The sequence below is a fragment of the Talpa occidentalis genome, unplaced genomic scaffold, assembly GCF_014898055.3.
Source record: "Talpa occidentalis isolate TD23 unplaced genomic scaffold, MPIMG_talOcc4v2.1 talOcc4.2, whole genome shotgun sequence".
In the NCBI taxonomy this organism is placed as follows: domain Eukaryota; kingdom Metazoa; phylum Chordata; class Mammalia; order Eulipotyphla; family Talpidae; genus Talpa; species Talpa occidentalis.
Genome location: NW_023602073.1, coordinates 34210750 through 34236746, shown reverse-complemented (window position 1 = coordinate 34236746; position 25997 = coordinate 34210750). Strand labels below are relative to the sequence as shown.

General features: G+C 47.7%; 1 protein-coding gene and 2 pseudogenes across 1 annotated transcript in view; 2 read left to right on the top strand and 1 right to left on the bottom strand.

The window, feature by feature from the left end:
• The window catches only part of LOC119252020 (HLA class I histocompatibility antigen, A alpha chain-like), a 161902-nt gene that overhangs the window by 30646 nt on the left and 105259 nt on the right, over window positions 1-25997 (bottom strand). The gene's annotated exons all lie outside the window — the stretch shown is intronic.
• LOC119251194 (class I histocompatibility antigen, Gogo-OKO alpha chain-like) lies at window positions 1092-4367 on the top strand (annotated as a pseudogene).
• On the top strand, window positions 7418-8826 carry LOC119251193 (lathosterol oxidase-like; annotated as a pseudogene).

Below are 25997 nucleotides of genomic sequence, written 5' to 3'. Positions count from 1 at the left end.
TGACGCATCATATGGGTATCTCCCCAGCTAGCCAGGATCGAACCCGCTCTGCAGTGGCTGCAGACAGCTTCACAGTGCGGCGCTCAACTGCCTGCGCCATCTGGGAGGCCCAAAAAATATTTGTATGAGATGATTAAAACTCTTTTTATTTGTGGTCAAAGCAACCTTACCTGAAGAGATGAATGATAAAAACTAAAATTATTTAAATTTGGTTAATAAGCAGACACTTTCCTCAAAATGAATGTCTGTTTCTTTAAGAAAATCAACAATTGACAAATGACAGTAATTGTGTCTGATAAAATAAAAGCTCTCAGAGAAAACCAGAATTATGAAAAATCCAGTGCCATTACTACTTGGCAATTTACAGTACTAATTTTACTTTGGGATTCATGATTAAAAAATAAAATATGCTTTTGATAATTCAATTCCAGTGTAATTAACACTAAAGATCTATGTAAATTAATGAAACAATGTATCACCTTAAAAAATCATACATTAGCACAAGTTCCAATCAAATATGTAACAGAATAGGAAATATTCCATGATATTATTTCAGTTTTCACTTTGCAAATAACCTTTGAGAAACTACCATCTGTATAGTTTTTTTTTTTTAAAGATTTATTTATTTATCCATGCATACAAGAACTGGGGAAACAGACCAGAGGTGTGGGGGGGTGAGAAGATTCACCAGAGACAGAGTGGGGAGCAGAATAGGCAGATGTACTGAAACACACTGCTGAGGGGAGCCAAGGGCGAGTCAGGAGAGGTCTGTTGCACCATGTGGGTATCAAAATGGCTGTGGATAGCTTCACAGTTTGTGTCTCAACCCCTTGTGCCACAAGGGAGGCCCCACCTGTATAGTTTTAATTCAGTATCAATATTCACAATTATCTGAAAATACTACTACTTTCTTCATTCCTCCAGGCTACAGCTGTCCCATCCCAAATCCACTCCTCCTGGAGGTGAGGAAAGGAATTTGAAATCTCCCCTTTCTGTGGATGTCACACTGTCACAGCATCATGTCTCCCTCTCACAGGCTCTGTGGGGTGGTGCAGCCTTGATGACCCCACACTCACCCCTATTCTCTCTCCCCATTTCCTGGGGGTTTCCAGGGAAGACAATCAGCATCATCCTGCTCCAGTTACAAAGTCTCCAAGGACCCTCCTGGACTCCTTCTCCCCAGACCCCTGGAAGGAGTGTGATGCCCCTCACCCTCCTGCTGCTGCTCTGGGGGCCCCTGGCCCTGATGGAGACCCGGGCGGGTGAGTGCGCGTCCAGCTGGACACTGTTGCTCCAGGAGGGAGGAGCAAGGAGCCCCCTGCGGGTGCAGGACCCCAGGAAAGGCTCATCTCCCCCCAACCTCTTGTTCCCCCTTCAGGCCCCTTCTGTCCCAGCCCCTTCTGTCCCTCCCGCCTCCCCTGAGTGCTCTGGGCCTTGAGTCTGGGCCCTTCTTGGCCACCGCCCCTTTTCACTCTCACGGCCCCGCCCCTTTCTCCCCTCCAGGCCCATCTCCCTGGGCCCTGGGTCCTCATGCCCCCAGGCTCCCACTCCCTGAGGTATTTCTACACCTTGATCTCCCGCCCCGGGATGCGGAGAGCTCCACTACCTGGCTGTGGGCTACGTGGACGACACGCAGTTCGGGGGGTTCGACAGCGACTCTCCGGGCCAGAGTGCGGAGCCGCGGGCGCCCTGGGCGGGGCAGGTGGGGCAGGAGGACCTGGACGAGGAGACTCAGAGCCAAAGGGACAACGCGCAGTGGCTCAAAGCGCTCCTGAAGCACCTGCGCGGCCGCTACAACCAGAGCGAGGACGGTGAGCTTCGCGGAGCGGTGCCAGGGTCAGGTCACCCCCCATTCCCACCATAAGGCCGGGGTGTCCCGGGTCTCAGGGTCCACTGACCCCTCGAGGCGGGTGGATCTGCCAGGCTCCTACACTGGGAAGAGCCCGCGGTACTTTCCTGCCTGCAGTTTCATTTTCAGTTTAGGTTTATTCAGGGTGAGAGGCGGGGTGACCGTGGGGTGACCTCGGGGCTGACCACAGGGGTGCGTCTCAGGGTCTCACACCCTCCAGAGGATGCTTGGCTGTGAAGTGGGGCCCACGGGACCCACCTCGGCGGGTATGACCAGTTCGCCTAAGACGGCGAGATTCCATCTCCCTGAGCGAGGACCTGCGCTCCTGGACCCCGCGGACTCGGGGGCTCAGACCACCCAGCGCGCGTGGGGGGCGGCGGGGAGGGCCGAGCGCGTCAGGCACAGTGTGCAGAGCAGGTGCTTCCCGCGGCTCCGCAGACTCCTGGAGACGGGGAAGGAGGTGCTGCAGCGCGCAGGTAAGAGGGACCACGAGGCCTCGGACCTCCCCTCTCCTGGCGCTCCACAGGGAACATGGAATAATGGGCAGAACAGCACCTGCTTACTGGGCAGAGAGGGAGAGTCCCCCTGGGTTGCCTGTTCTGTGCTAGAGAGAGACTCGCCCAGAAGACACCACTTTTCTGGACAGTTAAGGAATCCAGTCTCTCCTGAGGGAGGGAGGCCATCCTTAAATAACTCTCCCTAGATCTGTTTAACCCAACAGCCAACTTGGGAACAATGAATTTCTCTTTCAAGGTCTTGTTTTTGGTCTGAGAACATTTCTGGAATGTTCTCCTACCTTTCTGTGTCATTCACCCTCCACCCAGGTCAGGAGCAAAAGTCTGTGTTCTCCTTAGAGACCTGCATCCTCCTACCCTGGGCTCTCACCTGATTATCCCAGCTTCCCCAGACTAGGCTGGTTTCTGGGTTTTGTGCTTCCTCCCTCCAAACCAATAGTCATGTTCATTCGGAGGATGGTCAGTGAGGCTGCTTCAGTTACCAAGAAGGAAAAACCCAAAGTGTGATTTTTTGACCCTTCTCCTTAGATCCCCCAAAAACACAGGTGTCCCTCCACCTCACCTTTGACCATGAGGTCATCTTGTGCTGGGCACTGGGTTTCTACCCTTCAGACATCAGCCTAACCTGGCAGCAAGATGAGGAGGAACTGACCCAGGTCCCGAAGCTGGTGGACACCAGTCCTGGGGGAGACGGAACCTTCCAGAAGTGAGTGGCTGTGGTGGTGCCTTCTGGGGAAGAGTAGAGATACACGTGCCACGTGCAGCATGAAGGCTTGCTGGAACCCCAAGTCCTGAGATGGGGTAAGGATAGGGACGTGGGCTCTGAGCTTCTATTTTTTTTTTTTTAAGATTTATTTATTTATACAAGAATTGGGGTATAATTCAGAGGCGCGGGAGGGTGAGAGAATTCACCAGAGACAGAGGGGGAACAAAACAGGCAGACAACCAAAAACACTGCAGAAGGGAGCAGCAGGCGAGATAGGAGAGAGGTCTGCCACGCCATGTGGGTTTCTCCCTGGCCAGCCAGGAATCGAACCCATGCTTCAGAGGCTGTGGACTGCTCCACAGTGCTGCGCTTAACCCACTGTGCCTCCAGGGAGGCCCTGAGCTTCTGCTTGGAGGAATCAGGAGCCCTTTTGGAGACCTTCAGAGGGACAGGATGTTCCTGGGGCTCAGGGTCTCACCTTCCCTTCCCTTTCAGAACCCCCTCCTCAATCCTCCATCCCCACCGCGGGCATCATTGCTGGCCTGGTTCTCCTTGGAGCTGTGCTCACTGGAGCTGTGGTGGCTGCAGCTGTGATGTGGAGGAAGAAGCCCTCAGGTGGGGAAGGGAGTGGGGGATCTTGTCCACTGGGGGCTTTCGGTCCCAGGGAGAATTTGCCCTGCCTGGTTAGTAGGAAGTACCATCCATACATGTGTTCCCCAGTCTGGAACAGATTGCTAACACTCAGGTTTTTGTAAATCACTTTTGGTTGAAATGAATCACCAATTGTTCACCTTATAATTGTGGTGATGGGGATTTTTTTTCCCAGTAAATGCCATTGTGGAGGGACCATGCTGAGGAAAGACTCCATTGCCTTTCATATCCATTCTTCATATATCCCAGTCCTGACCTGGGTCTTCAGTCACAGTTCTAGAAACTTCCCTGTAGTCCAGACTTGGGGATTCCTTTAGGAGTCCATGGGCTGACTCCTCCCTGGTCTCACATGTTTCTTCCCACAGGAGGATAAGGAGGAAGCTACACAGAGGGTGCAGGTAAGTGTGGATCAGGGTTGGATCCCTGAGCCCCTGGGGACAGTGTAGAGGAAACTCTAGGGAGAGTCACCCTCATCATTTCCTATAAGGGTCTCATCTCTGGTCTCTGACCATGTTCTTTTGTGCTTCCTCAGCAGAAACAGTCCCCAGGACTCTGGGATGTCTCTCCTCCCCTGGGACACACCAGAGGGGATCTGTGAGTGGGACACTGAGGATGCAGTGGAGTATTGAGAATGTTATCACTTAAGGTGATTCACCTGAATTTCTTCAATATTATTTTCCTTCACTGAGTAATAGAGCTCTGCCTCGTATAGAACTGAACGTTGTAGAATTTCTCTCACCCCCATTTTGTAACTTCAGGATATCCTGGTTTATTTAATTTTATTTTTTTTCTAGCTGTCAGTGATTGATACAATTTTTTTTAATGAAATCTATTCATTGTTAAATTTTGTATAATATTTGATTTCTCTCTCAGGTGTAGTCCTTGTAGTTCTGTCACCACCATAGCACCCATGATCCATCACTACAGTCCCTTGTGCTCTTTCATCCCCTGTTTGGAACCATCACTCTCCCTTTCCCCTGCCGTTTGCCTCAGATCTGTGATCAGGTTGCAAGTTTTGTCTTTATTCTGACCCTGTTTGGTTTCATATATACCACATATAAGGGCAAACATCTGATATTTATTTTTGTCCTTTTGACTTATAGAGCTTAGTATCCCTTCCTACCCCATCCATATTTCCCAAATGGCATAAGTTTATGTTTTTGATCACTGAGTACATTCCACTGTATATATGTACCACACCTTCTTAATCTGTTCATGATCCTCTGATTTAAAACATGGTGACAAACCACTTCATGTCTGTGAGAATGCCCTAGATCAGAAAGACAAGATATTAAAAAATGCTGGCAAGAACATGGAGAATAGATAACAGTCCTAACATTGTTTTTGAGAATGTAGACTGGCTTGTTGTTTTTTTTTTAAAGTTTTTTTTTTTTTTTTTAATATACAAGAACTGGGGTATAGGTCAGAGGCATGGGAGGGTGAGAGGATTCACCAGAGACAGAGCAGGGAGCAAAACAGGCAGACAAAATGAAAGCACTACTGAGGGGAGCAGCGGGCAAGACAGAAGAGGTCTGCTGCACCATATGGGAATCTCCCTGGCTGGCTGGGAATTAAGCCCACACTGCAGAGGCTTTGGACAGCTTCACAACACTGTGCTCAACCCACTGCACTGCTGGGGAGGCCCCTGGCTTGGTTTTGATGGAAATGGTATCAAAATTTCTGCAAATAGCAAAAGCTCTCCTAACTAAAAAGGAAAATGGAGGCATCACACTGCCAGATTTCAAACTATACTACAGAGCCATAATAATTAAAACAGTATGGTACTGGAACAAAAGCAGACACACAGACCAATGGTATTAAATAGAAGACTCATAAATAAACCCACATATTTATGGACAACTAATCCTTGACAAAGGAACAAAGTATATGCAATGGAACAAGGACAGTTTGTTCAATAAATGAGGCTGGGAAAACTGAACTGCTATATGCAAAAAATGAAGCTAGGCTAATACGTCACACCATGCACAAAAACCAACTCAAAATGGATAAAATAATTCAACATAAGACCTGAAACCATAAAATAGATAGATGAAAATTTAGGCAAAACACTACATGACATATATCTCAGTAACATCTTTAAAGACACATCCCCCTAAGCAAAGAAAGTGAAGGAAAAGATAAACAGCTGGGATTACATCAAGCTAAAACTTTTGTACTGCAAAGGAGACATTAACCAAAACAAAGAGATACCCTTCTGATCGGGAGAAAATTTTTGCACGCAATGAAACTGATAAGAGACTGATCACAACGATATACAAAGAGCTCACACGACTCAACAAAAGTATACAATCCAGGCAAAAAAATGGGCAAAAGAGCAAAAAAGACCACTCCAAAGAGGAAATACAAATGGCCAACAAGTATATGAAAAAATGTTCGACATCACTTAAATCAGGGAAATGTATATCAAAACCACAACGAGATACCAACTTACACCAGAGAGAATGGCACATATTAAAAAGCACAGGAAACAGCAAATGTTGCCAAGGTTTTGGAGAAAAAGTAACTCTGCTTCTCTGCTTGTGGGAATGCAAACTTGTGCAACCATTATGGAAAACTGTGGAGATGCCTCAAACTACTAAAAATGGATCTACCTTATGATCCAGCAGTTCCATTCCTAGGGATGTACTCAAAAGATACAAAAGCATTAATTCAAAAGGATACCTGCCCCCCTATGTTTATTGCAGCACTATTTATGATAGCTAAGATGTGGAAACAAACCAAATGCTCAAAAATAGATGACTGGATTAAGAGGATGTGGTATATACACAATGGAATTCTATTCAGCAATCAAAAAAGATAATCTCTACAAGGGATTATGTTCAGTGAAATAAGCCAGAGAGATGAAGAAAAATATCGAGTGGTTTCACTTATAGGAGGAATATAGGAGAATCAAATAAGGGATCAGGAAAAAAAATACCAGCAATAATAAATAAAAAACCAAAATGAGGGCAACTATAAATCAGAGACATTGCAGGGTAGGGAGAGGTAGAGGAGCAAAGCGGGAGAGAAGAGCACAAGGGACAATGGTGATGGTTCATGGGTGAAGTGGTGCTGGGAATTTCATGAAGAATACACCTGAAAGGAGAAAGCATAAAAGCATACATTGTAAAAAATGAACAATGACATTACAGATATAGATATATAAAACAGTTCTGAGGTTTCTTAGAACATAAATAGTGTATCTGCCATAGGGCCCAGCAGTCCCCTCTCCTAGGTATGTACCCACAGAACACACATACACTACTATGAAGGGTACCTTGCACAGCCATGATCACTGCAGCACTAGTTACAATATCCAAGCTATGGAAACAACCAAAATTCCCGAAAACAGATGAAAAATCAACAAGAAGTGGCATATAGATAATAGAATACTACTTATCAGAAAAACAAATACATGCCATCTAGGGCAATGTGGATGGATCATGCTTATTGAAATAAGTCCAAAGGAGAAAGACAAATATGTCACTTATATATGGTAGAAGAAGTCTAAGAAAGGGCTACATTAAGGCAAACTCAAAAACTAACCCTTGAATTCCCCAGGCTGCGCCTGTTGCTGACCAGGGCTTCAGACCAGCCCAGGCTTCCTGGCCTGGCAGTGCTGGATGGTGAACTGACCCTCTCTAGTTCGGCAACAGACTCATTTGATGATGAAGCCTGACTCCAGCTGACTCAGTCCCCCTTTGTGTCTTGTTGCACCTGCACCTCCGCTGGGTCCCCAGCCTCCCCTTTATGCTAGAGCTAAGATGGATCTTGTACTCGATGCTGTAGATAATTATTTTTTATATTATTTCTATATCCAACCACTGGGCCAGAGCATGATATCTTCCAACAAATTGTCATTTTCCTGCTTATAAGAAATCTTGCTGCTTTTATCCTGTATTCATTTCCTCTTTGGAACAATGAGCTATTACTTTGTCTATAGTCATTTCCTAATGAATCACCCACAATATTTATAGAATCAAGTCTACTGAGAATCATGTTTACTGTTAGGTCATTGCCATGGATTAAGTATTCCCACCATTTCACTGCTTCTGTGGAGCTGGGAGGATACAGCCAATTACATGACACCATAAGAGAGTTTCAAACAGCTGGATTCAACTCACTGTTCCTTTATGGACCGTCCTCTTTCTCACCAACATGCTGATCTACTGGATTCACAGAGGCTTTCTTTATAGACTTACAGATAAGGGAATCCATGAACCTCCTCTCTAGAAGATCCTTCTTCACCTGCAAGTCATGGCTTTCACCCTGTGGATGGCTTTCTTCAGAGTCTATTCTTTCATCTTTCCATTACACCAGCTGGTTTATTTAGGTTGTACATCTCGGTCAATGTCTGTACAATTTCTATTCATGACAGTGATTTCTGTCTCCTCCAATCTTAAGGCCATTTATCAATGACTCAGCTCATCATACAGACCTTCACCTCTTCTCTAACTACAACTGTGGACAATATTTTACATTGTGGGGTAGAATTGGAGGCTCATTCAAAAACCCTTCCCCCTTTGAAGGGAAAGTGAGAGAAAAAAGCACAGCAGCCAGCAGGAAGTTGTTGGAAAAATAAGAAATTATTATTTTTTAAGATTTATTTTTTTATTTATACAATAGCTGGGGTACAGGCCAGAGGTGTGGGAGGGTGAGAGGATTCACCAGAGACAGAGTGGGGAGCAGAACAGGCAGGCAGACCTCTGAGGGGAGTAGCAGGCGTGACAGGAGAGGTCTGCCGCGCCATCAGGCAATCTCCCTGGCCGGCCAGGTATCGAACCCATACTGCAGAGGCTGCAGACAGCTTCACAGAGCTGTGCTCAATCTTCTGTACCACCGGGGCGCCCCCCCCCAATAAGAAATTATTCAGTGGAGAGTTTATAAAGACTGAACAGATTATTGCCCAGTGATTAATATTTTTAATGGGGGAAAATAATCTACACCCAGCCAGAAGACATAGCAATGGCAGCATTTGAAACTCCGCATTGAGGGCCCTGCTGAGGGATGGTCATGCCGAGAGACCAAGAGAAACCAACCTCCTGCGTACCACACCAGGGGTGACCTAAGAGTTGACTGTGTCTTTCCAGCCAGTGAACCTGTAACTTACATAGTCTCATCAATAATTTTTAAAAAGGTGGAAAGAAAGTAAATGATCGAGGGGACCAGCTTATGTCCTTCTGCCATAACCCACCACATTCATTAAGGAAAACTCATTGTGCTAATAGCACCAAGGCTCAGCACATGACAAGGAACAGGAATACAGTGACAGGTGGTGCCTGGTGTCAGGAGTGAGCTCCGTCTTCCCTGCTTGCCCGGGATGACCACTAGTAGTACTTTGTTCAAGGGGAGCCGCAAAGTGACAGCAGGTCTGATAGAATCTAGTAGTGATTATGCAAATGACCTTTTCATATTTCATATGTCCCCCTATTCTCTGGGGACCTTACCAAATGTTACATTTTACTGATGAATAAATAAACTGGAATTTAAAAAAAATATGATTTCTCACATGTGGGATTATTTAGTTTAACATTTTGATGTTCAATTTTAAAAACCATTATGTAGTAAGTGTAAAATTATGTGAATGTAAATACATGTAGAAAGGGAAACGTGATGCCCAACTAATATATTTGACTATTGTGTTTTAAATAAACCGAGGCACTGCAGTTTTGACATGTTTGGAGTTTATAAATCTGTAACTGTCTATGAAGGGCAACGATGGCCAAGTGTTTCCCTGTCACTGAAGATGAGCTTTGACATTGTCATCTTCCCCTCACTTTTCCCTACCTCCACTGCCAAAATGTCTAATAAATACGTTCGTACATGTTTACATAAATACATTGGGATAACATGGTTTGCAAACTCTTAGCTATTTATGTGAAACCAATAAAAGTTGATTATGACTATTAACAACACACACTCACACACACCCTTGAAGTCTGCATGGAGAGCAGGGGCTGGCAGAGGGGCAGTGGGAAGGGTAAAAATAAGCGGGGAGGGAGCACAGTGGACGCTGCTGGAGGACCGTGGAGCTCAGGTGTGGGTGTGCTGCAGTGATAACACCTGACGGGGTGATCCTACCCTCTAAAGTATAAGCAGTGATGTAGCCAACACTCCCTCAACAAGAGACCCTCTGGTTTCTCCTGCTGTAAAGGGCGTCCTCATGTGTCTGTTCCTATCAGCATAATGTGAGGAGACTGGCCCAGCCCTGCCCACCAGGCCCCTCCTCACTGACCTGTGTCTCTCCCTGGTGACTTTCCTGTTCTACCCCTGCCTGTACTTTGTGTTTTCCTGAGGAAAACGCCCACTTCCCTACTGAAAATAGACATCCAGAAATGAAACTTTTTTTTATTGGATTGTTTTTTCAATGGGTTAGTTGAAAAGATTCTTAAAATTTGACAGGATATAGGGAGGAGCCATGAGGACCAGGACGAATTGCATACATTTGCTGGGCTGAGTCTGTGTAGGTGGGGGCGGGAGAGGCTGTAGGAGCCGAGGGGTATGGGGCCTGTGTCCAGTCAGTGCTCAGTGCATCATGGGCTTTGACATGGTCACTCCTCAGGGGTCATCTCTCTGCTCCTTTGTCCTTGTCCTTCAGGAGCGCCTGTCCCAGCAGGGCCTGTGATCACAGGGACTAAGACCCCACCTGGGCCTGTCCTGTCTCTAGGATGTCAATGGAGGCTGTGTGTGGCAGGATCAGGGTTTGTGAAGGTCTTGTTGAGGAATTTTGCATCTGTGTTCATCAGGGATATTGGTCTGTAACTTTTTTTGTGCGCGATGTCCTTCTCTGCTTTTGGTATCAAGGGAATGTTGGCCTCAGGAGATGTGATGGCAGCATTCCCTCGTCCTCTATTTTTTTTGAAGAGTTGAGGAGTCAGGTGTTAGTTCATCTTTAAAGATTTTGTAGAAGTCACTGAAAATGCCTGGTCCTGGGCTTTGTTTTTTGGCAAACTTTTGATTCGTGTTTCAGTGTCTTTGCTTGTAGTTGCTTTGTTCTGAATCTTCCTGACTCGGTCTCGGAAGGTTGTACACTTCTAAGAATTTGTCAGTTTCTTCTAGGTTATTTGAGGTTATTCAATTTATTGACATATAGATAATTAGTAGTGTCTTATGATCCTCTCTATTCCTAAAATGTCTGCTGTGACGTCTCCCCTTCGTTTCTTATTCTATTTATTAGATTTTTTTCCTTTTTTCCTCCGTGAAAGTATAACAAAAGATTTGTCTATTTTGTTTATTTTTTTTCAAGAACCTGTTTTTGGTTTCATTGATTTTTCAGTCTGCCTTTGATTTCTGTGTCATTTATTTCTGCTTTAATTTTATTTCCTTCTACTGTCTCTTGGTTTCATTTATTCTTTGTAGTTCTTTTAGGCCTAAGGTTAGATTCTTTCCTTGAGCTCTATCTTGACTCTAGGTGTGGTCTATATTGCTCTATATTCCCCTCTTAGTGCTGTGTGTGCTGTGTCCACTGATAGGTTGTCATTTGTCTCAAGGTATTTTTAATTTTCTTGTTTGATTTCCTCCTTAACCCAATAGTCATTTGGCTGTGTGCTCAGTCATTATGAATTTATTGACACTTGTTCTGTGACCCAACAAGTGGTTTATTCTGGAGACTGTTCCCTGTACACTTGAGAAGACTGTGGAGTGGAGTGCCCTGTAGATATCTATTTAACACTTGGGGTGTAATGCCTCACCTAGAGCAACAGTTTCCTTTCTGATTTTCTGTCAGGTGATGTGTCTTTGATGAAAGTGAGGTGTTTAATTCCTTTACCAGTGTTATGTTGCTGCCAATATCTGTTTTCAGATTTGTTAATAGTTACCTTATATATTTTGCGGCTCCTTTGTTTGGTGCATGTGTATTGATGAGTGTTATGTCTTCTGATATAGGATTCCTTAATCAGATGATGGTCATCCCTGTCTCCTGTTACCTTTTGTAGCTGGAAGTTTATATTTTATGGCCTCTTGGAGGTGCCCCATTTTCTTGGTTTTTGTTTTCTTTTCCCATGAACATTTTTGATCCTGTCTCCGGGAGACAGCATAAAGTTGGGTTTTGTTTTTTGGTACAACCAGTCATTCTGTATCTTTTTCTTTTTAAGATTATTTATTTATTTATCCAAGCACTGAGAACAGTCAGAAGCATGGGAGGGTGAGAGAATTCACCAGAGCCCGAGTGGGGAACAGAATAGGCAGACTGACGAAATACACTGCTGAGGGGAGCAGCGGGTGTAGCAGGAGAGGTCTATCGCGCGATGTGGGACCCTAGCTGGCAGCCGGGGAACGAACTGGCGCTGCAGAGGCTGCAGGCAGCCTGCAGCCCAGTGCTCAAGTGCTGCGCCACCAGAGGAGGCCTCTGTGTCTTTTTCTTTGGTGAGTTCAATTCATTTACATAAAGGGTGATGACATGATGACTTACTACTGTGCTTTTGTCCGTAGTCAAAACCAACCAAGAAATGTGTGGTATCTGGAGAGGGTGGTGACAGCTCCAGGGTCCTGACCTTATAGGCCCCCTGGTCAGTTTGCAGGATGGTGTTGGACAGGAGACCCAGACATTAGCCTGGTGACTGGGGTTCAGACCTGGGTACTGCCATAACCCCCCAATCTCCATATCCTTGTTTCTGAAAGGGTATGAGGGAGGGGTGTCAGGACAGTATCAATTCCCAATTCACAGAGTGCTGGGGAGGGATCTCCAAGGTCATATGGAGAAAGTCACTGCTGAGGTCATGTAGTCGGCCTTTCATTAGCTCCCTGAGTCACTTCTGTTCCTGTGCCCACATTTGGCTTTCAAGGCCCAGCTCCCATGTCCCCTTCCTACTGAGGAAGTAACCTCCCTCGCTCTGCCCTTGGCCCCCTCTGAGGCAGCTACTGCAGCCCTTCTCTCCTCACACATGCCAGGCTGCAGGGCCTCCTGGGTGGGGTCATGTGTTTCTCTGTGACCTTAACACCCTGTGGAGCATGTTCCTGGGCACCAGCATGCATTGGGCTGGGGGACCCCAAATGCCTGACTGCAGGTCTGTGTCAGCAGAGTCGCCTGGGATGTGTTTAGAGAGAAGTTCCCCCTGCCATCCCCAGAGGCAGAGAGTGGGCTCCTGGCTGCCCAGGGCTGGGGAGGGGAAAGTGGGGGGTGGTGCCCATGGTCCAGGCTCAGGAAACAAGGTTGTTATGGTGATGGAGATGTTCTCAAGGTAGAGTGTGGGAGGGTTGCCCTGCTCTGTACTTACCAAAAGGACATGAGAGTTGAGCCTTCAACAAGTGACTTGATGGTCAAAAGTTATATCTCAATAAATTTGCTTTAAAAACATTAACAAATGGGTCTACAAGTTGGCCTGTGACTGTCCTCCACTGTATCCACATCCAGGGCTCGTGGGGCAGGAAACTGCCTCAGCCCACGAGGAGCTGAGCACAGATGGTTTCACTGCACAGATGCTCTCATGGCGCCTCCTCTCCGTTGTCCTGAGTCATGCGATGAGATGCTGACGTCACGCTGCTTCTGTGATGGGAGAGACTTTTTAGGGGCCTTGGGTGGGAGGCAGCTTATTTTTCATGTAGGCAGAATGGAAATAATGAGTGTCCAGAAGGTCTTCTGTGTTGGTTTTTAATTTTCCACCCATTCTGGGATACACAGGAGGGGAGACAGTTCCCCCTGTGAGTGTGTCTGACTTGCTGGCTCTTCCTCATGAGGAGAATGAAGCAGAAGGGACGCGCCACGTAACAGAGTCAGGCTCACAGGGGCTGAGACTTCCCGCCCCGGCTCCCCTCCTGGTCCCTCTCTGGGGTGACTCCCTGCATATGGTGGACATTCAGCTAAGGGGTCGCCACAAGGAACTGAGGGTTTTCTCCAGGAGCCACACGTATGAGCTCTGAGGCAGGTCCTTTCACACTGATCATGGCCGTTCAGATCCGTCAACATCTCGTCCCCATCGCAGCCTCATGGGACCTGGAGCTGGAGCCTCTGAGTGAGGCCCCTCCTGCTGCCTCCCACTCAAAGATTGTGCCAGATGCCAGATCTTTGTGTTAGCTGCAAAGGATGAAGTGATTTGTTACAAACCATTAAAAAAATTAAGGCGATAAAGTGATCGGTGGCTGTTTTCTCACAAGAAACAGTGGAGACCAGAGCAGCTCACATGACAGTCAAGTCTTGATAGCAATGAGATGTCAGACGAGAATTCCACATCCCCTGAAGTGTCCTTCAAAATAAACGTGATTTTAGAAAATTATTTTACTGTTTTCAGATTCCATTTAATTTTGCTGTTCATTTATTTTTCACACTGTCTCCAGAGCAGTATCTTCAGAATCCCAGCACAGAGGGGCTGTCAGCAGCCTGGCACTGTGAGCAGGGCTGACTCTGACCCACCTGCAGGGAGTGGGGCCCTGGAGCCTCAGAATCAGCCCCCAGGGCTGGTCCTCCAGGGTGGCACAGGCCTTGCTCTGCCCTCCTCTTGGCTCCCTGAATCTCCCTGACACCCCAGCATTCGGGACCTGAGGAGGGAAGTTCTCGATAAGGACAGGGACTATCCTTAACTATTTATCTCCCCCATCTCTCTGCCATCCCCCTCATCAAGACAAAACATGTAAGACCTTTAATGGAAAGGAACTTAAATACAATTAGTGTGCAACAAAGAAAAGGAAAGAATAAAGTTTCCAAATCAAGCACCAAAGTCACCATCCCCTCGTCAGTAAATGATCAGCCAAACAGGCTTGGCCCAATCAGAGCCTGAAAGCCTGTCACAGTCTAAAGACCCTCCTGACGGGGACCCATGGAAAAGGGTGGACGGGGCTGACAAGTCTGGAAGGAAAAGAGCAAAATCAAGATAGAAGCTGCCATTGTCACCTCCACATGGATTTCTCACCCACGTCTGTGTCACCCAGTCCAAGGCCAAGAAGCAAGTGCAGCTTCTTCACGTGTCTCTGCCCCATGTGCCTCCCCCAGGTCTCCTTCTGGCTCCATCCTGCTTCCTTCCTCCTCAGCCTCCTCTCCAGCTGCTTCTCCCTGCTCAGCTCCACCCTCCTTGGCTGGGGCAGGGAACCCTGATCCTCCCTTGGGTAGCCTGTTACAGTCCTCTCCATCACCAGCATGTGAGTGTGTGGGGGTGACACCAGCCCTGCATGGACAGGCAAGGCCCCAGATGTGGGTAATTCCCTGGGCAGTTACAGGCCAGCACTGCTGCATCCCCCAGGGGAGACAGACGCTCCAGTCCCCCAGTGAGAGCCCGTGTCACCCACACAGACCTTCCCCTCACAGTGTCCCCCGTGCTGCCCCTTCCCTGCCCGGTCCTCTCTGGCTCCCCCTGCACCCCTTTCCACCTCTGTCTCCTAAAGTCCCCATTTCCATCCTCTGCAGAGGAAAAGAGCAGGGCCCTGGGGGTTCTCCTAGGCCCCTCCCCTAGTCAAGGATGGAGAATGTGAGGTGAATCCCAGGAGGAGGGGCTTTCGTCCTTGGAAGCAGAAGCAGAAACAAATTACAGGGACCCTGGGATCTAAGTTTCCATCCCAAGATTCTGAGGGGACCTATATATTTGGGGATTTGCCCAGAACCTAGGAACCAGCTGTCATGTCCACCGGAGACTAAAATTAAGGACACTTAAACTGACACTGGACTTGGGCGCCCCCTTGTGTGCAGATCCCTGTCCTGCCGCTGGGGGCCCAGGGAGCCTGGGGAGGGCCTGGCTGAGCAGGAGAAAGGGCGGCTCTGGGCTCCTGTGCTCAGCCCTGTGGCCACACGGGGGCGCTGCCGCGCTGCTCCGGATTCTGGTGGCACTGCCAGGACGGGGCTGGGGCTGAGGTGGGCAGAGTTGGGGGTGCTGGAGGGCGGCTTCCTGGGGTGAGATGCTCTGTGAGGAGTCAGAGAACCAGAGCTCAGAGGAGAGGAGACTCCGGAGCCTGCCCTGTGTGGGATATTTACAGCATTTCTCCAAGAAGCCCTCTTTCCAGTCCCTTGAATGCAATACCTGGGAAAACGGGAAACTTCATCATTTCCCCTTCTTCAACCTAAAACTTTGTTGAGGGCTATTTTTAAAAATGTTATTTTAAAATTTAATTCTAACAACATTTTAAAAAATGTTGTTAGATTTACAGAAACATGGCAAAGGTAGTAGAGTTCCTTTAAACCCACATCATTTCCAAATTGTTAACATCTCACATGACCACAGTGCATTTGAGCAGCTAAGGAAGCAATACTGATGCACTTTCACTAAACTCTGCATTGTATTTGGATGCCATTAATTGTCCTAATGCTCCATTCATGGTCCGACATCCCTCCCAGGACACCACATGAAGTTCCAAGCACAGTTCCTCTGGCTGACAGTTTCTCAAACTTTCCTCTTCTGATGACACCTGTGAGCAGAGCTGCTCAGGCACACAGGCCTCCATTTGAGGCTGTTCTCCATCAGCACATCAAGTGTACAAATGTTCACTTTTATTTTTCTTTTCTTAAGTTATTGTTGTCTTTGGAAGGAAGTCACTATGGGCAGCTCACACTTAGAAGGGAGTTCTGCTATAAACATTTACTTCCATGCAGGGATTTTTTTTTTTTTTTTTTGGTTTGGTTTCTTTGTTGTTTTGCAAATACAAGTTTTCAGATTGGTCGGGTAAATAGCAGGGACAGTGCTCACTGGGCTGTATGGTTGTTCTCTGTTTGGCTTTAAAAGAAGTGTCAGATCCCCCCTAGTGGCTAGGTCATCCTATCCTGCCAGTGGTGACGAGGGGTCCTGTTGTTGCAGTCAGCACTTGGGGTTGCACATTTTGGGGGACTTTCACCTATATAAGCATGTAGTGGTATCACTATTGTTTCTAGTCTATCTTTTCCTAATAACCTTTGATAATTGAACATCACAGTTATTTGGTATCTGTGTCTCTTCATTGGTGAAGTCTTTTGTCCATTGTTTGCATTGGATCATTTCTTTCTTATTGTTGAGATCTAAGATTTCATTTATAATATCAATTCTAGATACAAGTCCTTTATCAGATACATGATCTGATTTGTAATCATTTCTTCCACTCTGTGTCTTACACTCTTGTACTTATACAATAGTATACACTAGTGATTAGATATAGGCATAGATATATTTTTCTGGAAAGAGAAATGGTAACTTGCTAACTGGTTTTGAGCAGGTGACCTGGCTCACTGGAGGGCTCCTGTGGGAAGGAGATTTATTCATTTAGCTATGTAAATTCTTCAGTATAAAATTTTCTTCTGTGCTCAGAAAATAATATTTTCAAAGTTAAATCCTACTAAAAACCCTTCAACTGCATCATGTCCTAGTCACATGCTAAGCCCAGAGCGGCACATCTGTCACATGACGAACCACATGATGAACCCGATCATCATCACCTCTCATGGCTTGTGGCTGCACATTGGGGTCACTCTTGGTGGTGTCTGTGCTGTGGGTTGTAGACAAATACACAATGACATGGACACCATAGTGTGTCCTACACAGTAGACTCACTGCCCTCAGTATCTTCTGTGCTCCAAGGAAACAGAAGCAAAGACAGACCAGTGGATACACATCAAATTGCAAGCTCCTGCCCAGCGAAGGAAACTGTCCTTACATGTAAAGACACCCTATGGAGTGGGAGAAATAATTTGCATATCATACATCCAAGAGGTACGAATAATACATATAACTCAACAACAGAAAACAATCCAATCAAAAATGGGGAGAGGAGCTAAGTGGACACTTCTCCAAAGAAGATGCAGATGGCCACAGGCACATGGAAAATGCCCCCATCACACGTCATCAGGGGATGCAGATCAGAACCACAATGAGACACCACCTCCCAATGTGAGGGGCTCATATTAAAAAGACCAGAGACAACAAGTGTCGGCAAGGGTGTGGGGGGAAAGGAACCTTCATACACTATTGTGGGAACTGGTCCAGACCCTGCAGAAAACAATATGGAGTCTCCTCAAAATATTAAACATAGATTTGCCAGAGAGCCCAGCATTCACTCCTTGGGATTTATCCAAAGAATGCAAAAGGTCATTTCAAGGGCTATGTGCACTCTTGTGTTCATTGCAACAATATTGACAATCACCAAATTATGGAAACAATCTATGTGCTTAAAATAGATTATGGGCACTCTTGTGGCAAGTGCAGGAAATCTTCAATTTACAACATGGATGGAAATGGGTAAAAGTATTCTAAGTGAAATAAATCAGGAGAACCACAAACACCAGATGACATGACTCATATGTGTAATATACAGAAACCCAGCGAAGAAGCAGAGAAAACCTGACCAAGTCCTTGAGTCTGGCTGCAGAACTAGGCTACCAGAGGGGGTTGAGGTTGGGAAGCAAAAGGAGTAAAAAGGTCCAGAAGAACACAGTGGAGGACTCTGGGTGCATTGGAGGTGGGGGGTGAGGGAACCTGCATCTGAGGAGGTGAGTCTCTGACTTTGAGTCATGTGCAGTGTGTAAACGCGTGCTACCACAAAGAAGACAGTAATAAAAAATCTATTTTTTTAAAATAATAAATTTTATTTTTATATTCCCCATACAATTGCAACCCCCCCATTCTGACCCCAATCCCTCCACTCCCGCCCCCCACCCCCCAAAAAGTGTCTCTGGTTCATAGTTTTTTGTTGATTTTGATTTTCTCTTTCTTATAGTTATTCGTTTTCCTGGTCCCTTATTTAAGTTTTCTAGATTCCTGCTATGAGTGAGACCATCCGGTATTTTTCTTTTTCTTTCTGGCTTATTTCGCTGAGCATGATCCCTTCCAGTGCCATCCATGTTGCTGCAAATTGCATGTGTTTATCTTTTTTGAATGCTGAGTAATATTCCATGGTATATATGTACCACATCTTCTTGATCCAGTCATCTATTTTTGGGCATTTGGGCTGTTTCCAAAGCTTAGCTATTGTAAATAGTGCTGCTATAAACATAGGGGTGCAGGTGCTCTTTGGAATTGATGTTTCTGTGTCCTTTGGGTAAATATCTAGGAGTGGAATTGCTGGATCATATGGAAGCTCTATGTTTAGTAGGTCCAGAAATCTCCACACAGCTCTCCATAGTGGTTGGACGAGTTTGCACATGTGAAAAAATGTTCAACATCACTTGTAATCAGGGAAATGCAAATCAAAACTACCATGAGATACCATCTTACACCAGTGAGAATGGCACATATTAAAAAAAACCTAGCAACAACAAATGTTGGCGAGGGTGTAAAAAAACTATTTTAAACCAAGAAAAAAAAATACCTTGTCCTCTTCATCAATCACTGACCTGAGGACTTTGCCTTCACCTCCGCACTGTCATGCAGGATGAGGGGCTGGTTTCCCACAAGGGCAGAGGCAGGAGGTGCAGGGACTCCTGGGGCTGCTCAGACCCTGCTGAGTAGAGACACTGCAGAGAGGGCACCTCTGAGGGGACCAGAGACAGAGGGTCAGAGTAACCCCAGTGCTGACTGAGGGTCTGGTTCCCAAGGAGACGGGAGTGTGTGTGTGTGTGTGTGTGTGTGTGTGTATGCTTGTGTGTGTATGTAAGAGGAGAGACAGGGAGGACAATTGCACATCAAGCTCCAGAATAAATGAATTCAGATCCCACAGTGAAGAATGTCAGGCAACACCCCAATAGTACAGTTCCATGGAGGAGTAGGTTTGGAGCAGGACTTGAGGCAGCAGAGGATCTGGAGACAGGAGGGGTTTGGGACTAGTCTCATGTTAGATTTAAAGAGCCTGGGTGAGACCCTGCTGGGCTCAGGGTGGGCAGCCCACCCCCCAACAGCTCCCTCTCTCCTCCTCTAATGCTCACTCCAGCCTCATCTCCTTTGGAGTCAGGGAGCTCCAGCCTGGCAGCATCTCTGTTTCCCAGGAGGTCACTGCCTCCGTGGGATGCAGCTACTTTCTCTCTAGACCAGAGCTGGAGGGAGTCCCACAGGGGGAGGGAGGAGTGTGTGTCCTGCTGGCCTGGCCCAGGGGCAGGATTAGCCCAGGTCACCCCAGTTCCTGAGCTGAGCCTTTGTCCACAGTCCAGGAAGGGAGGGAGAGATGGGACAGGGTCAGCCTCAGCTCCTGGAGGAAGGAAAAATGCTAGAGTGGGTGAAATTATTGTTTTTCATTTCTGGGGTTCTCCCATCTCCCCAGGGTCACCCTCCCTGTGCAGCAGGGAGAGGATCTCAGATAATCCCAGGCTGGTTCCCCCACCTCCCTCCCTCCCTGCCTCACCCTGTGCTCAGGATGACTGTCCTGGTCCTCACTGGAAGAGGAGGCAGAAAAAGAGTGTTGTTACCACACTAGCCACCAGGATTGGAGGTAAGTGTTTTCATTTTTACTGTAAATGTTCTATTTTTTTTTTTTTTTTGTCGTTATAATGATGTGAAATAGAAGATTGAGGGAAAGGGAGAAAATGTTGACCCAAGCAAACCATAAAAGCAGGACAAAAAGGCAAAAATGAAATAAACAAACAAACAAAAAGAAATTTGCCTCAGGCCCTCCTGCTGTGGCAGCTGCAGTGAGGACAGGTCTCCAAGCTGAGAAGGCTGAGGCCTCAGTGTGGTCACATCCACTGGAAACATCCAGAGTGAGGGTTGGGTCCTCTTAGTGACGGGCGCCCACTTCCTGCCCAGGCAGCCATATGTGATTAAGATGAATTTAAAAATTCCTCGTGATGTTGCTCTTGTGATGGAGGGAGACTAGGGGAGAGAGGAGGTGATGACAGAGGCTGGGCCTGAGACTGCTGCAGACATGACCAGGTTCTGACCTCTGTGTGTAAACAGAATAAATATAAATCTTCACATAATAGCGCATGAGATATCTGAAATCTTTGTGTTCTTAAGGAGGATAAATGCCACCCATAGATATTGTTTTCAGTCTGTGTTTGATGGAGATGTCCTAACAGTCATGCCAGAAACAAGAGCCCTCCTGAGCTGCTATTTGTGTAACTGTCAATTTCTTAACTCAAATTGTAACAGGGTGGTCCCCAGGAAAGGGGGAGGTTCCAGGTTCCCGCCCCACCCAAGGGAAGGTGTAGCTGAGCAGGGAGAGAAGAAGCTGCAGAGGAGACTGAGGAGGAAGGAAGCAGGATGGAGCCAGAAGGAGACCCGGAGGAGGCGCATGGAGCAGAGAGACACATGAAGAAATTGCACTTGCCTTTTGGTCGTGGACTGGGTGACAGAGATGTGGGTGAGAGACCCGTGGGGAGGTGACAATGGCAGCTTTTATCTTGATTTTGATTTTGCTCTTTTCCTTCCAGGCTTGTCTGGTTGTTTCTGACCCTTTTCTGTGGGTCCCCACTGGAAGATGCTTTAGACTTGTGGCAGGCTTTGGGGCCTTGCTCTGGGCCAATCCCATTTGGATGGAGTTTTACCCACGAGGGGACGGATAACTTTGGGTGCTTGATTTAGAAACTAGATTCTTTGCCTTTCCTGTATTGTTTACTAATTGTATTAAAGTTCCTTCCCATTAAAGTCTCATATGTTTTGGTGTTGATGCGGCGGATGGCAGAACCTATTTAGAACATGCAGGTTTGTGGGGTCTGGGCTGCCCCTCTCCCTGCCCTATAACAAAATGACCTATATTTGGGGTGCCATCCGTCAGGCACTGGGGCGCAGAGTGAGCCGTCCCGGGACTCTGTGTGTCTGTAACTCAGAATTCAGCCGGAGACGGGCCCGGGCAGCACATAGTGAGGGGCCCTGACCTGGGAGCTGCTGGGCCTCCCACCTGAGGAGGTGACTGGTGATCTGAGCCCAGGGGAGCAGGAGGTGACAGAGAGGCGAGTCACCCTGAGGAGACAGGGTGAGGGTCCTGGGTGTTGGGCGTGGGGTGTCCGGGCTGGGCACAGACTGGAGCTGGAGCCGCTGCAGTGGGTGCTGAGGGGTGTGGGCCTGGACCTGGACTCCAGCCCATCTCCCCAGCACGCGGGTGGGACCTGCACAGGGACTGAACACCAGAGCCTCAGTTTCCTCACCTGTGTGTGGTGAGATTAGGGATGCAGTGAGGGTGGGGAGATGATGCCTGTGAGTCTCAGCTCAGGGCCTGGCACATCGTGGGCGCTCAGCACATGTGCCCTCCTGGCTGCAGGGAAAGTGGGTGGGGGAGAAAGTGGAGGTGATGCCAGGTCCTGTGAGCCCTCCCTGCCTGGTGTGGGCAGCAGAGAAGGCAGGTGAGGGTCCATGTTGAGAAATGCCTGGGGCGCCATGGGGAACAGAGACTGGAGAGGGTGAGAGTGTGTGGGGCACAGAGGAGGCTCCTGTGGCCTGACCAGGGCAGGTGTGGTCACCTCCTCCCTGAGCGTCTCCTCTGCCCTCCTTTTGTTCCCCTTCCTCACCTACCTTGCAGGACAGTCATGAACTCGGGGCCACAACTGGACCCTCCTGGCAGAGGGGACCTGCAGCTTCTGCCTGGAGACAGGGGCCCAGGGAGCACCTCCTGTGGCCACAGCTTCTGCCAGGCCTGTCACGGCCGAGTCACTCTCAGACCCACAGCGGGGCCACGTGCTGTCCATGCTGCCAGGAGCACCCAAGAGTGGACAGCAGGCCCAGTGGGTTTGTCCTCTGGGGGCAGATTGTCCTCTGGGGGCAGAATTGGCCAGTGTCATTTTCCAGTAGCTACATAAATTAAGATCCCTGCCACCAGGTGCGAACAGTGGGGTATGAATGGCTTTGCTGAGGCCACTTTAGCAGCAAGGTTTGACACAAGCCACGGGGAGAGAGGCGCATGGAGTGCCAGGCCCCAAGCTCAACATGTAGCCTATGGACATCCCTGAGCTCTGGCAGTGCTGACCTGGGCTGTGCTGTGACAGGTGGGAATCTGGCCTGGTAGGCTGTGATTGAGGGATGCCTGGGTGCTCAGGTGAGCATCTGGCCCTGCTGAAGCCCACTCCCACTGTAATCCCTGATGCTGTGGGAAGAGGGGACCTTACTGTTTGAAGCCTGAGGGCCCATCTGATGGACTCTTGAGTGGCAGCAGCCTGCACTGCAGGGTAAGACTACCTGACCTCAGGTATCTGACACACTGGCAGGAGTTTCACTTATGATTACAGTGCCAGGACTGTAAACAGACCAATCAAGTTCAAGCTCCCAATAGACCAATGAGATTCAAGCTCTCACAGGTGCCATTCAAGGTTTTTGAGACCATTCAGGGCCATAAATGGACCAATCCGATTGGAGCTTGACTGGTACCACTCAAACAGCTGGGATTATCAAAAGGACCAATTCAACTTAAATGGCTGGGACCCTGAAGAGGATACAAGTCAGTCTGTGTTAGTTGATTAGAGGCTGCAGATCTGATTCATCAGTACTCCTAGAAAGACCTGCTCAGACCTCCACAGACTTTGAGACCTCATATATTGATGCCTTTGAGACCTTTGCTGAGACCTGAACTGCCGGGGACCAGCCTCTGGCAAAATGTCGTGTTAGGGTTTCCTGAAAGGATGAGATGGCCTAGGCGACCTGTAAGGGGCCGAAAGGAAGGGGATAAAGGAGACACTGACACTGGATGGGGTGCAAGTATATTCTTCTGCCGAGAGACTCAGCAGGTCTTCATTTATTCATTTTCAGTAATCAGAAAAATTACATCATCATGTGCAAAGCAGAAACAATTAGTGTATCCTATTCCCATGGACTACTGGCTCCTACGGGTCTCAGCTAGAGGGTAGCCTTCAAGGTTAATAGATAAAAAAACCAAACCTAACACTAAAACTTATTATTTCAGCTAGACAATTACCTAAGACAGTGGATAGCCGCCAGTACACCCATATCAGTTAAAGCCTAAGCATCAAAAGACTCTTCTATTCACATGGCCGTCAGCCGGAGACCAGCTGCTTCTCAGCTATCAGAACTTTTTCCACCTAGAAACGCCTTAACACAGTTAACTTCATTTAAAAACTTTCGTAAGAAATTTCTTAAAAAAAAAAAGGAAATTCTGAAAAAGCAAAAGAAGGATTTACTATAATAGTTGTGCTGGATTGCTTGTCAGATATATACAATAAATTGTCTCCCACTGTCAAGTGGGCCAAATTGTTTAATAACTAATTTTCTAAACAGATAATTTTCCGTGCAGTTTATTTGCAGTATACTGACGCATATAATTTATTGCCTAATGTACTTTCTGATAATTTTTTCTCTTTTTATGACCAAGAGCAAAAAATAAAGGGATGTTAAATCTTCAACCCCACGGTGTGAGGCGCTTTAGCTTCGCTGCTTGCCAGTGTCTTATCTGGCTAGGGCATCAAGGCCCCCCGCAGCACTGAACTTTGCACATGCCTACAGCCCCGCCTTTAACATCGCCTGCAGAGAGCATCATTGGCCTGTCCCTTGTGCTTCTAAAGGAGTTGGCTTATGCCCAACATCTCTAAGGCCATTTGCTGTTGGCACAGTGGCAGCTCTATGAGCTGTGACACTGGCATCTCTTGCACCATTGTCTGCTCACCAGCACTGCTGACCTGTAGCTGGCCACCTTTGAGAGCTGTCCACCACTTCTGATCCTCTGGCACCATCGCTTGGTGCTGTTACATCTGGCACTGTCCAGTCCAGTGTCTGGTGCTGTCCTCCTGGCCTTTGGACTTTGTTGTGGTTGCTGCTGTGTCACCTGAGCAGCCCCACCTGGGATCACCTCCAGCTGCCACTGTGATCACCTCCATCTTGTCCACTGTTTATCTATGAGCTCCATGCTCTCATTGAAGGGCCAGCACCACCAAACCTGAGTAGCATTTGTTTGGACAGCTGGACACTGTAGACACTATCTGAGGTAGGACAGATGGTCATTTATGGCCTTAGACACTCCTCCCTTTTTTGCAGTGTCTCTTTAACAGACCCTGTTGTTGCACCTTGAACCTGACAGCTGTCTTGCAATTGTGAATGCATGAGTGAGGACCAGAAACAGTGACTTGTCCCCCACCTTTGTGCTGTTTTAACATGACCAGAAATTGGAACTGGTGACTGTCCCGCTGCAGGGTGTGATGTCCTGCACCCACCTGACAGCTTCTTTCTCTGCTCAGTCCTGAGAAAGTGACACTAAATACAGAAGTGATGGTATGTAAGTCATGACTTCCAGAAAGTGTTAGGATTTGAGGTAAATAGACCTTCACAGTCATTCTTACTATACCCATGAGCGTGATCAATGAAAAGACCGTCAGGGCCAATGATGGCAGAACCTGGACACATCCGGGACTCTGACTCCCCATCCCTGCTCGTCCCCTGATGTCTGAGGGAGGGCAGAGACTGAGGGTCCCCAGAGAGGAGCTGGATACTCACCTCCTCCTGCTGGGTGTGAGGGTCCCTCTCTGCCAGGGACCCACTGCTGTAGTGACACTGTCATAGGAGGACACTGCAGCTGGGGTGGCTGGAGAGTCATTGAGAATAAAGGGCTGACTCTTCCTCTGCAGGAGGAGGGCATCTGGGCTGTGAGGGTCACCAGAGGACAGGTCTGGACTCTCACACCCCAGAAACCAAACTGATCCTGTATGAAAATCCCCAACAACAGAGGTGACCTTGAATTTCAAAAAGGACAGGTGACATTCACTAGAGCAGGAAGAACAGGCCATTATTTTTCTTTTTCAGGATCTTTCACAGGGAAAACAGCCCCATTCCTTGGCCTCTGTGGACCAGGGCACAGCTGAGCCCATGATGCTGGCAGAGACATGGCTTTCCCACGACCTCTCATGAGAACCTGCTCAGTTAATTAACTACCAGCTCAGGGCTCCTATCATGTTCGTCCCACATTGGATGAGTGTAGGGGCAGGTGTGTCATCCTCCCCTCATCACATCTGTGTGGTTCATGAGGATGGAAGGTCTGTGTCATCTGGTCTCACTGAATCTGCCCACTGATGAAAGTAAGATCCATGGCAGGTGCTCCAGGTCCTAATCCTCATCCATTTCCAAACACAGATCTCACCCAGATTCCGCACCACCTAGAGTGGTTCTGAAGCCTGAGGTTTCAGAAAATTTAGGATGATTGTCATAATGCAGATTCCTGGACCTCCCCAACCAGATGCAGAACCTCTGGACAGAGCTTGAGAATCTTCTCTCTGAGATGAGCTCCAGGTGTCTAGCAGTTACGCAAATAAGAAGCATCTTGTTAAAATGTAAACCCTGGGCCTCCCCGGTGGCGCAGTGGTTGAGCGCTGGGTTGCGAAGCTGCCTGCAACCTCTGCAGTGACAGTTCAATCCCTGGCCACCGGGTGAGGGTCCCACATGGCACGCAGACCTCTCCTGCTGCCCACTGCTCCCCTCAGCAGTGTACTTCGTTGGTCTGCCTGCTCTGCTCTCCCCTCTGGCTCTGGTGAATTATCTCACCATCTCACCCTCCCACACTTCTGACTGTGCCCAGTACTTGTATAATTAAA